Source organism: Leptonotus elevatus, chromosome 3, assembly GCF_054856555.1.
Source record: "Leptonotus elevatus isolate MCC_2025b chromosome 3, RoL_Lele_1.0, whole genome shotgun sequence".
Lineage (NCBI taxonomy): Eukaryota > Metazoa > Chordata > Actinopteri > Syngnathiformes > Syngnathidae > Leptonotus > Leptonotus elevatus.
In genome coordinates, this window is record NC_141241.1 from 23,958,609 (window position 1) to 23,969,911 (window position 11,303).

Consider the following 11,303-nt stretch of genomic DNA (forward strand, 5'->3'; position numbering starts at 1 on the left):
GTGTATTGATTGTACTTAATTTATATCTACTAGTGGTTCAGGACAGGAGAGAAAGTAAACATTCAGATTATAATTTTTAGATCAGTGTAATAGTTCAGGCTATTAAAACTGTTAGAGCTGCTTGTCTGCATCCTTCATTTCCTAGTAAAAAGGCAAACTGTTGATGTTGCACTTTTCTGTATATATATAAAAAAAAAAGATTAGTGCCAAAACATAAGGCAATTTAGTGACCAATAGGAAAAGGAGAGTTCCAGGATATTTTGTACTAATTAATGATTTAATTTAAGGGGTAGAATTCATTCAACAAAGGTTAGCAGGGGATTTTAATAGAGGTGACCACATTCATAAAGTTATTTTTGTAAAAAACAGACAAACAAAAAAACAACTTGTGTTGTTGTTTGCAGTGGTTGTGATGTGGTTTTGGTTGCTTATTATTTCTTTATCTAGTGACTTCAAGGGACACAAATAAACATCTGTTCCGGTAAAATCCTCACCATTCTGCACTGGGACTGGAGGCAGGACATAGTGACCGATGCTCACTGACATGATACTCCGTCGCTTTTCACATGCACTCAGGAACAAGCTATGAAAAATGGTCACCATGTCCCAGATGTACTCCATGCTTTGAAAAACCCTAAAAAAAATAAAACAGCACCATGAGTATAGGACCGACTGTGGTGGAATGCTGAAAGAATTATGTCACTAACCTGAGTGTGTCAGGGTGTTCAGCATCATCACTGAAAAGATAATCGGCTGATCTCCAACCTGTAACTATTCCATCCTCTGCTACTACAAAGTAACACAATGACACCAACTTGTACATGCTAATGTAAATGTTGACATATATAGATATCCCTTAAACTGAGATTGTTTTATATATATATATATATATATATATATATATATATATATATATATATATATATATATATGTATATGTAATATACATGTATATATGCATATATATATATATATATATAATTATTATTATTTTTTTTTAATTCAAATGTTTAAACTGTTTCTGTTTAAATTGGGAGGATAACCATTAGCTACAAGGACTACACAAGTAAATTGTAGTTACTTCGTCAAAAAAATTAACTTGGATTAATTGTTACATCATGTATGTTGTATTCTCGATTACAATGTTTATAAGTAGACTACCGGTACACATGTTTCGTTTTATGGACGGCTTTACATGGTCACCACTCACCACAATGTTAAGCTAACTTGCGCTAGCTAAAAATGACTAATGGTTTCTTTGTAACAATCCACTCTTAACATTTTACTTACGCCAAAAATCCCGGAGTGACGGTGAAACACTATTTGAAAACCAGGCCTTCTTATTTGCAAACATAGCTACAGCTACTTGACTTAAATGAGGTGTCTGTTGATAGTTACATTTACTGTTTGCACCTCCAGAAACACCTGCCGTATGAGTCCTTTACGTGCTCCATTTTCTTGTCTGGACATTACAACTCTCGTTGTCCTTCAAAATTACAGTTGCTACTGACTACACTTTATATTCTAACTATGCTTTTTGCATGGATAATACAGTATAAACTATACCTCCATATTAGTATTATTATTATTATTATTATTATTATTATTATTATTATTATTATTATTATTTTATTGTATTTTTTTTACACTAAGACTGAACAAAAACGACGAACCAAGTTACTATGTTTTGTTTTATCCAACTAACGTGCTATTATTTGTAAAAATAATAATAATAATAATAATAATTAAAAAATATATATATATTAGCATAGCAGTCAGAAGCATGTTTTCCATGTTCTGTGGTTTAAGGTTTATGTAAATATTTGCTTATTTAACTAATTCGTATGGAGTGACAATAACTTGTTACATGTTAATTTTAAAAACTGTAAATTCAATATTTGTACAACCCTTCTGTTATAGCTTTCCATTTTTATGGCGTATGTATTTTTATCATATTATTAGGATTGAACATGCAGTAGAACACATTGACTCATGGCACAGATTAACAAAGGGGTAAAAACTAGAGAAGTCTTTGAGGTCTGTATAAAATCCAGGCAAAAAGTCTGTTGTACTAGATTCTACCGCTAGGTGGAAACATTTTATAAGGTACAGCTCAACTACCGTCCTTGTTTATGGCTCGTAGCAATCTTTTCAAATACTGTAAAGGGTAAATAAAATCAGGCAACGACTAAGCATCACTCATGGAATAGTGTTCCTCTTATACTTACCACTTAAGAGCCCTACATTAAGCCACTCTTCATTTGCTCTCATATCAAAACAGTCAAAGGTTCAGCTTTTATTTGATGAAGTTGCATATTCTGCTGGAAGATATAGCTGCCATGAGTGATAACATTTATGAAAATTTAACGTAAGCTTTTATGTTTTCAAATCACATGTATCAGGCCACCTCACTCCAAAACAGCTAGCGAGGTAGCGCTGGGGCTGTGTGAATGTCACGCGCTTGTTGCAATCACACCAAAGCACACATTGCCTACCCCGATATCCATTCCAGTAATATCATTTAGCCTTGTGTTTTATAATAGTGACAGCCTATTAAAACGGTTATTGCCGTGCAGGAGTGTTGCCAGGAGGGTTCCGATCCAAGTGATGGGCTCATTTTTCTATCACCACCCAATGGGCACTTTCGCAGAGTTCCTCTGCAGTGCACAGGTTATGTGCACTGAATGGTCCAAGGACTTCAAAGCAGCCCTAACTCTGTTGCCATGACAACAGTGAAGCCACTCCCTGTAAACCCACACCCACCCCCACCCCATCATGTCTGTTGAGAGAGTGAGTGCTCTCAGACAGAAATGGGGTTGGTTGAGCTTATTAAACGTAGAAGGACAAACTCCCTTTTGGCTTCCCATTTTAACAGATTTTCTTGCCTCAAAAGAACAGAATGTTTCATGCTGAAGGTATATGGCATATTTTCATGTGCAGTACAGAAATAATTGAGTGTTTAATGAATACTATGATTGATAGAGAACACTTAATTGAGAATCATTCCTCATTTAGGATTATATTATATTGTTAGTTATTGTTTGAATGCTCTCATATGTTAAGATTGGGGGAGCTTTGGATTGTTGGTATTGGGTTTTTTTCTGACTTAATCACTAAAATAATAATTAACTTAAGCTCTAATTCCATCGTTATCATTTATTCACTACCCCTTCATTCATTTTGCACATCCACTTCTTTCCTATGACACTATGCTGCAGACTGCATCTGGATACTTGGACATCCAGCAGTAATTCATATAGCTCCTAAAGGGGACAAATTATTGGACCTGCCATTGTCTCTATTGTTTGCTGCCCATTTTGTCCACTAAGCTTGCTTCCCACTGGAAGGGAAAATGGGCAGTGATGGTTGTGCTGGCCCAGCCATCCTATGGTGTCCTTTATCACCGTCCCACGGTGACATAACCTACATTACTGTAGCATCACTGTAGGGAAATAAACAAGGAAATATTGACCTTTGATAGGGTTGAACTGCCATTTATTTTGTTTTTTTGCAATTCAACGTAATACAGTTACAATACCGCTTCATGTTTATATGTAATCAGTCCTTAGCTGATTGCCTCCCTTGAGGCATTGTGGATGAGTAGAGCATTTCAGTCCAGATAAAAGGTTCATGGTGAGAGATGGGGTATTTTTACCTCCATTTTTGAAATTACAAATTTGATTGTCAAATAAGAAATGTGTTCAAACTACCCTTTTATTTTATGATTAATAATTAATAATAGACATTTACGTGAAAACAACACTCCCATCAGCTGCGTCTTAAAATTCCAACCTCAGAACTGTGAGGCAGATGTGTTATCCCCACATGCTTGAACATGTTCAACAAACAATAAAAGAGTACAAACACAATAAAATGGTTTGTCAATACATTTGGCATTTATGGAGTTTTAGAAAAGAGCCCTTCATGTAAACTTAAAGAATGCTAATAATTCCAGAAATAGAGCAAGTTAGTAATCATTCACTGAGATTGATTAGCAAAGCTTGGTGGTTTAACATCTGCCATGTGAACTTTCATTCAGCTATATCAAGCCTTTTCCCCTGCAGCGGAACCTGCCACATCAAAGCAATGGGCTTGAAATCGCAGGTGTTGAAGGATTAAGGGCCGCCGCAGGAAGAGGTTTTATTGTTCACCTCATCTTTGATGCACTGTCTCTTCATGTCACTTGTGTTGGGAACTCGGAACAGGGATTGACAGCCCAGAGTGACCACTGGTAAATCGAAAATATGATGTGTCCGTGCTCTCACGCAGATGCACAAAGTTCAAAATCAATTCATGTCCAGATAAACACCAGTGAATTCAGTCATGTGACTGTTGGAGTGTGGAGATTGATAGCTAGTAGGGGTGTGCCAAAAAATCGATTCTCATAAGAATCGCGATTCTCATTTTTACTACGATTCAGAACCGATTTTAAATGTCCCAAAATAGATTTTATTAAAATTATTTTATACTGTCTTGCCTTTGTCTGTGCGTGCCTTTATTTGGAGCGCTGTTCATGTTGTACCCGGTTTGGCCACTTAGGGGCAGTGTGGTTCCACGCGGTCTGATACACTGTTAAGTTGTAGCCACATTAGAGAGTAGAAGGAAAAAGTCACGATCAAGTTATTCCAATAAAAGTAGTTTTTTTTGCAGTGTCGCAAAACGCCGCAAGTAGCGTGCTAATTAGCATTAGCGAGTCAGACTGGAGTAGATCATTACAATTCCTTGCACATCTATAGATTGAAGCAAAAATCATTGTCAATCAAATCATTTTGAATCAAAAATCATTCTTAATCGGAAATCGATTCTGAATCGAATTGCAGACCCAATAATCGGAATCGAATCGTGAGACATTCAAAGATTCCCACCCCTAGTAGCTAGTTTTTAATGATAGAAACATTCTAGCATTCATTTGTATAGTGCAGGGGTTGACAACCTTAAACAATAACAGAACGATCTGTACCAAATATGGACTGGAGGTCACAGAATCAAGATGGCAGAAAGGTGGCTGAGAACAACAACTAGGCCAAGATCCAGTGGGACTTCCAGATCCAGACTGACAAAACTGGTCATTGCCAACCAGCCTGACATAGTGGTAGATAAACATCAGAGGACAGCGGCCGGGATACATGTAGCAATCCTGAGTGATAGCAACATCCGAAAAAAGGATCATAAAAAGCTGCAGAAATATCAAGGACTGAAGGAAGAACTAAAGAAAATGTGGAGGATGAAGGCAATAGTGGTGCCAGTTGAGGGGTTTAAGCAGATACTGGCAAGGAAGTATACAAGTATATACTGTATATCAGTGGTCCTCAACCCTGGTCCTCGGGGACCGGTATCCAGCCTGTTTTCCATGTCTCCCGCAGCCAACACAGGTGATTCATATCATCAGCTAATTAGCCAGGTCTGGAAAAGCCTGATAACGATTCCCACCTGTGTTGGCTGTAGGAGACATGGAAAACAGGCTGGATACCGGTCCCCGAGGACCAGGGTTGAGGACCACTGCTGTATATCATGAAATAGTTCAATATTGTAAACTACTGGTGTCGTACTTAAATCACCTGCAATGAGCCTTTACACTTTTTTCCAAGCCTAATTCTGTAGACAAATAGCCTACCAAGAAAGTGGCTGCTCTTTGAGTTCTCTACCAAAGCACATTCATAAAAAGTTGAGCGAAAGATAAAACTTGAGGTATAAAAACTAGAAGCTAGAAACTAGAAGCACAAGCGTCATTGAGAAGATTGTGAAGCAAAACCCATTAAGGTATTTAGATAAAAGTGTTTGTCCACTGTCTTTCCTGAAGTTCAACATCCACTCAACTTTTCACCAGGATATTTTACAGTAATTCAAGCTTCTTTCTGCTTATTGGAGATGCTGATGTTATGAAGGAGGTAGCTGAGAGACACAAGACCCCAAAACGCAGACAAGCTGAAAGCAGCAATCAAGGCTGATCACCTCGATGCCAGACTGCTTTGATACATTTATTCATCCAAAAGGTGCTCCAACCGCAAAAAGTGCCTCAATATATACATACTTTTCAGAAGGCCAACATTTCCATACCAGGAAGCTTTTCGATTGGTTCTTAAAAGATTGGCTGGATATTATGTCAGTCTTTTTGCCAAAATACTGTAGGCAAGTATCGAGAATATTCTCAACTCATATTTTTAAAGCATAATATTTTAGTATCAGAATAGCTTTATTGTTATCGTATCAATGGTTGCAACAAAATTGAATAGCAGCTCCAATGTGTGAAAACAACACAACATATTTATTTAATTATTTATTTATTTAAAGAAATGATAAGAATATATTGGAAGTACCTTTTGTTTTTCTGTTGTGAAGGTGTACTTAGAATGTGGGATTGTTATTGTGATTAGTGCTTCGATTAGGGTGACCAGATTTTCGAAATGAAAAACCGGGACGGTTAAATATACAATAAATTCTACTAAATGTAACCGCCTATTCAACCTTCGTCAGCGGGGGGTGGGTAGTGGGACGTGGTGATCCTTCGCTCGCACTCCCATGTCAGAGAAAGACGGGGAATGGTCATTTCTAATGTTCAATGCAATCTTGGGTGACAGTTCAACAGCACTAAACAAGTCCATGCACTCACCATTATCGAACCTTTTTTGCTCTATAAAAGCTTGTCACGCATTGTAACACGGGAATTTACAGTATATTTCCCAACCAAAGTGGTCTCCAATAGAGATTGGTTATGCCCAAAGACTCGAAATAAACAAGTAAAAGTTTGGCTATACACAGAAGGAACACCTTCCAAACAGAAACAGATTTTTAATTTATTTTTTGATCCACACAATTATTCGTGATGATTAAAAATGTCTTTATTTCTCTTGATTAATATCTATATTTGAGTCAACCCACTAAAAAAAAGATAAAGACTTAATGTAGAATGTAGCATCAGGAGTGAAGCTAATTTCCGTTATTCGCGCACATCACAGAAAGTAACTCAATTGACCTTGATTTGTGAATCGTGAGAGGCAGAAGAGGCATGAATAATTTGGGATGTTGAACATGGCAACACACATACAGCAAGTTAAAAGTCACGTCACTGCATCTTCCCCCATTGATTTAAAGAGGGTAACCTCATTACTCACTTCACATTATTTTACACGAGAGCTGTACCCTATTTACTCTTTTTTTGTCAAATTTCGTATCTATTTTTTTTTTTTACTCACTCACTTTGGGATTTGTGTGTATATGTCACCAATGTACCTCATGCCTTTCATTCTCTTTACACTATCATAATACAGATCAAAATTTTGCTAATAGTAATATTTTTGCAATACTCTCTGACGTACAGTGCATGCTCACCCCGTTCCAAATGGGCAGCGACCTAGTACCGGATGCCTGTTTTTGGTGACATACCTTGCACAATGGCTTCATTTACTCCACCTTGCTTTGGCTATACCGCCACACAAGCGATGCTGAGGAACTTCTATGATCAAAATAGCTTCATCTTCGAAAGACAATGCCAAATGCCAGCTGTACGCTCAGTATTGCTTACTTTTTATGATTACTTTTTGTTTACTTCTTCAGCTTATTAATCTTATAAAACAAGCCTGAGCCATAAAAAGACCTGCGTGTCAGCTTTTCCATTTCCATGAAAAGGATGTAAACAGTAGAGGGACTTGAATGACTTTCAGAATATTATTGGACATCTGGAATCTCTCTTGTAGTCAATGATACTGCGTGATGTGCAGATCTGTTTCCCCTTGTTTGACCACTGCAGGATGCCGCTATCTAAACATAAGCCTTTGCCTTTCTTAATAACACACACACATACACAAAGACGACTGTTTTCTGTAACTTGCTGTCATTGCTATGAAATATAAACTGCAAAATAACTCGATTTTTTTTCCATTGACTGCTTAATCGCAGTTCGAATGTCAAATCCTAAATAGCATAATTTTATGAATTGATGGTGCATTCAGAAGAAGATGGACAGTATTCGTAGACCATCTTCAGTGCTATCATGATTTTTTTCAAGAATTTCTTGCTTGCTTAAGTCATGTCGTGTAAGGTTGTTTTTTTTGTCATATTACTGAACTGTTGAGACCAACAATATACATCTACCAATAGGTATGCGATTAATTTTCCCTTTTGGTGTTAAGAAATATTAAGACAAATACAATCTACTTCAAATTGTTTAAGTAGTTGCCGAAATGTTTGCATCAGTGATAATAAGTCGAAATTGCAGCTGACCCCCGTTCCATATTAAGGATATGGAAGTGGAGACAATGTTGAAAGATGCGTTTTATAGAGCAGTGCTGCGGTCCCCTGTCCGTGTCCCCGCCCCCGCCCCCCGCCCTATCTATTTTTTTTAATGCACCACATACACTCAGTAACATGCTTGGGAGGCGGGTGGATCGGAGCGTGGGAATATCATTTCCATCGGCTCCGGTTCACCTGCTCCTAATTTTAATGCACCACACACACACACTTGTATATACACTGGGTGGGGTCACATTCACGGTTTAGGGGTAGAGTTCGCCAGTCGGCGAGCTGGCGGACTCAGTAACAGGGGTTAACTTTCACAAAGAACGCTGGGGTGACGACCGGGGCCTTCCCCCGCTGGGCCTGGGGTTCGGGGGTGTCGGCCGCCCTCCGGTGCCCCCATCTCCCCCTTCTGCCCCCGGTGTTCCGTCCCTCCACACGGCGGGGGGTAGGGTGGGCGCGGCTGCCCTCTCCGCTCCACTGTCCGGCCCCTCTTCGGCGCCGGTGCCTGGGTGCGGGTGGTCCCCGGGGGCTGGGGGTCGGGGGTTGGGGGGCTGCCGGTTGGTCGGGGTGGGGTCGGGGGGGGGCGGCTTTGTTGGGGGGGGCGGTGGTGGGGGTTGCGGGGTGGGGGGGTTCTGGGGGTGGGGGGTGTCTGGGGGATTGGGGACCTGGGGGCGGCTGGGGCTGGGTTGGGGTGGGTGGCGGGGGTGGATGGGGCGGGGGGTCGTGGGGGGTGCCTGGCGGGCCTGCAGTGCCCCGTCCTGCTGCGTTGGGTCGGGGGCGCGGGCCGTGTTGGGGCGGGGGGCGCTCCTGCTCCTGGGTTTGCTCTCCGACCGGTGGCCCTGGCGGGGCCCGGGGGTCGTCCTTTGGCGCTGCCGCGGCCTGGGGGGCCCTGAGGTGTTGCGCTTGCTCTGTTCCGGCGGGGGTCGACGGCTCCCCTCTTTGGTGGAGATTTTCATGCATGCCAGATCCACCACACCAGCATCTACCGAAACTCAGACACAATCTGTTTCCTCCTCAGGTTATTGAATCGGTGGCTGGTGTCTGCGGATCTCACGTGGCTTCGTCTGTCCTTCCTTCCTTTTCTCGGTCTCTCCTTTGGTCTCTTGAGGCCTCCCTGATTTTATGTTTTTTGGATTTGTTGGGGTCTGGATGTTTCTTGGGCTGGGGAGGAGTTCTGGTGGGGGGTGTCTGGTCGGTGCTGGATTTCACCTTCCTTGGTTTTCTTTGGTCCCCTCGGGTCTCCTGGTGTTCGGTTTAGGTGAACGGTATGAGCTAACAAATACACGCACGCACGCACGCACGCACGCACGCACATACACATACTCACCCACACACACACACACACAAAAAAAAAAAAAAAAAAGAGCAATGATGATGACATTTCCGAATGAACAATACTGAGCTCTTAGAAAGAAAGAAAGAAAAAAAAAAGAAAAAAAAAAAGAAAAGAAAGAAAGATGCGTTTTAATAGAAAGGACATTATGGCTACAATCAATCCCACTTATCCTCATTGGGGTTATGGATACTGTAACTGGTGCCTACACCAGATACATTCGGGCAAGAAGCAGTATGAGGACACAGTCACCAACGCAAAACTTGTCGTCCATGCCTCTTCTTTCCAAGAGTTATTTCTTCTTGAGAAAATCACTGAGATTTTTCTTTTTCTTTTCTTTTTTTTAAACTTCTGAAAGCATGCAGCACACAGAAAGCATACTGGCCAGATTCCGTTTCATGCAAGAGTCTCCCGAAACTCTATCTCCTGCATGATTCTCGATCAGTCATTTCTTCCGCTAATCTCCTGATTTTACAGTGAAGTAAACAGTTTACATTGTGGGGAATATTTGACAACGGGTTGAGAAGGCCTACTTCAAAATAAACCTTACATACCAAATAATAATGCAGATGAATGCTTTGGCTTGTAATGCTTTTATTTTGAAGTTGTTCCCAGCAGCGTGTCGCGGTGTAATATTGTGTTTGGTGCGATAGTTGCAAAACTATTGCGACCAACATGAACAACATAAATTGGTCTTAAATCACGTTCAATCGCCAATTAAGGGCGTTAAAAAAAAGGCTTCATTATGCTGACATTGTATTGTACATGCATGTTGCTAGCATGTAGCGGTATCTAATAGTGCTAACAGCTAACAGTGAGAACCATTGGATTACTTTCAAAGGCATTTTAATAGATGTAAATGACTCTGCACACTTTGATGCTGACAGCTTGACACAGTTGTCATTCCTAATCACTTTTTAACACGTCAAGCTTACTCAAATGTGCTGTTTTAGTCGGCAAAATCCCAACTGTGGTTCGGCTGTCACTTGGTGATATAGACCAAAATCTATGCGGAGAGATCATCTTACGAATGTTTCTAAAGGGTAAATTAGTGGGCTACTAATCTGTTAGAAAGGTTCCAAATATTAATAGTCATCATTATTATATTTGTCTATTTTCCATATTCCATGTTAAGAATAGAGTGACGTCATTATATTTAACTCTGTGATGCGCGCATTGCATTCTGGTTCCATTACTTGTTACGCAGCGGTTATTGTGCAGCCATGGCAGAATGTGTTGCGAGCTGTGGTGAACGTGTGCGTCTTTGACCAAAAGTGAGTACACTAAGTAGTGTTTTAGTTTACTTTGTATCGTGTTTATTTGTCGCTCTACCGTGTGTCTTGTGTGCCTTATTAAGCTCCGACGCAGATTTGATTGACAGCTCGTTGAAGTTCGCTATGTAACTAATTAAGTGTCTTAAACACCATTTAACTACATAAATGTGTTCTCTTCTGTGTGTTAGGCATTAGTAGAGAAGTGCACTATAGTTTTGTGTGCTTATTTGCATGTTTTGTCCCACTTTGCACGTAATGTCTGCCGTCAGTTTGGGACATTATGCTCTCAATGCGCGGCGCCATTACGCGACGTCCACGGCTGTAGTCGGCCACATTAATGTTTAGTGATGTAATTTCATTACGTGCGTCATACTTTTGAGTAATTAGTTCATGTTTAGTATGTTGTACAACTTTTGTGTGCGTTTATAGCCATTTATGTGCACAGCTAACATTGTGTTTGT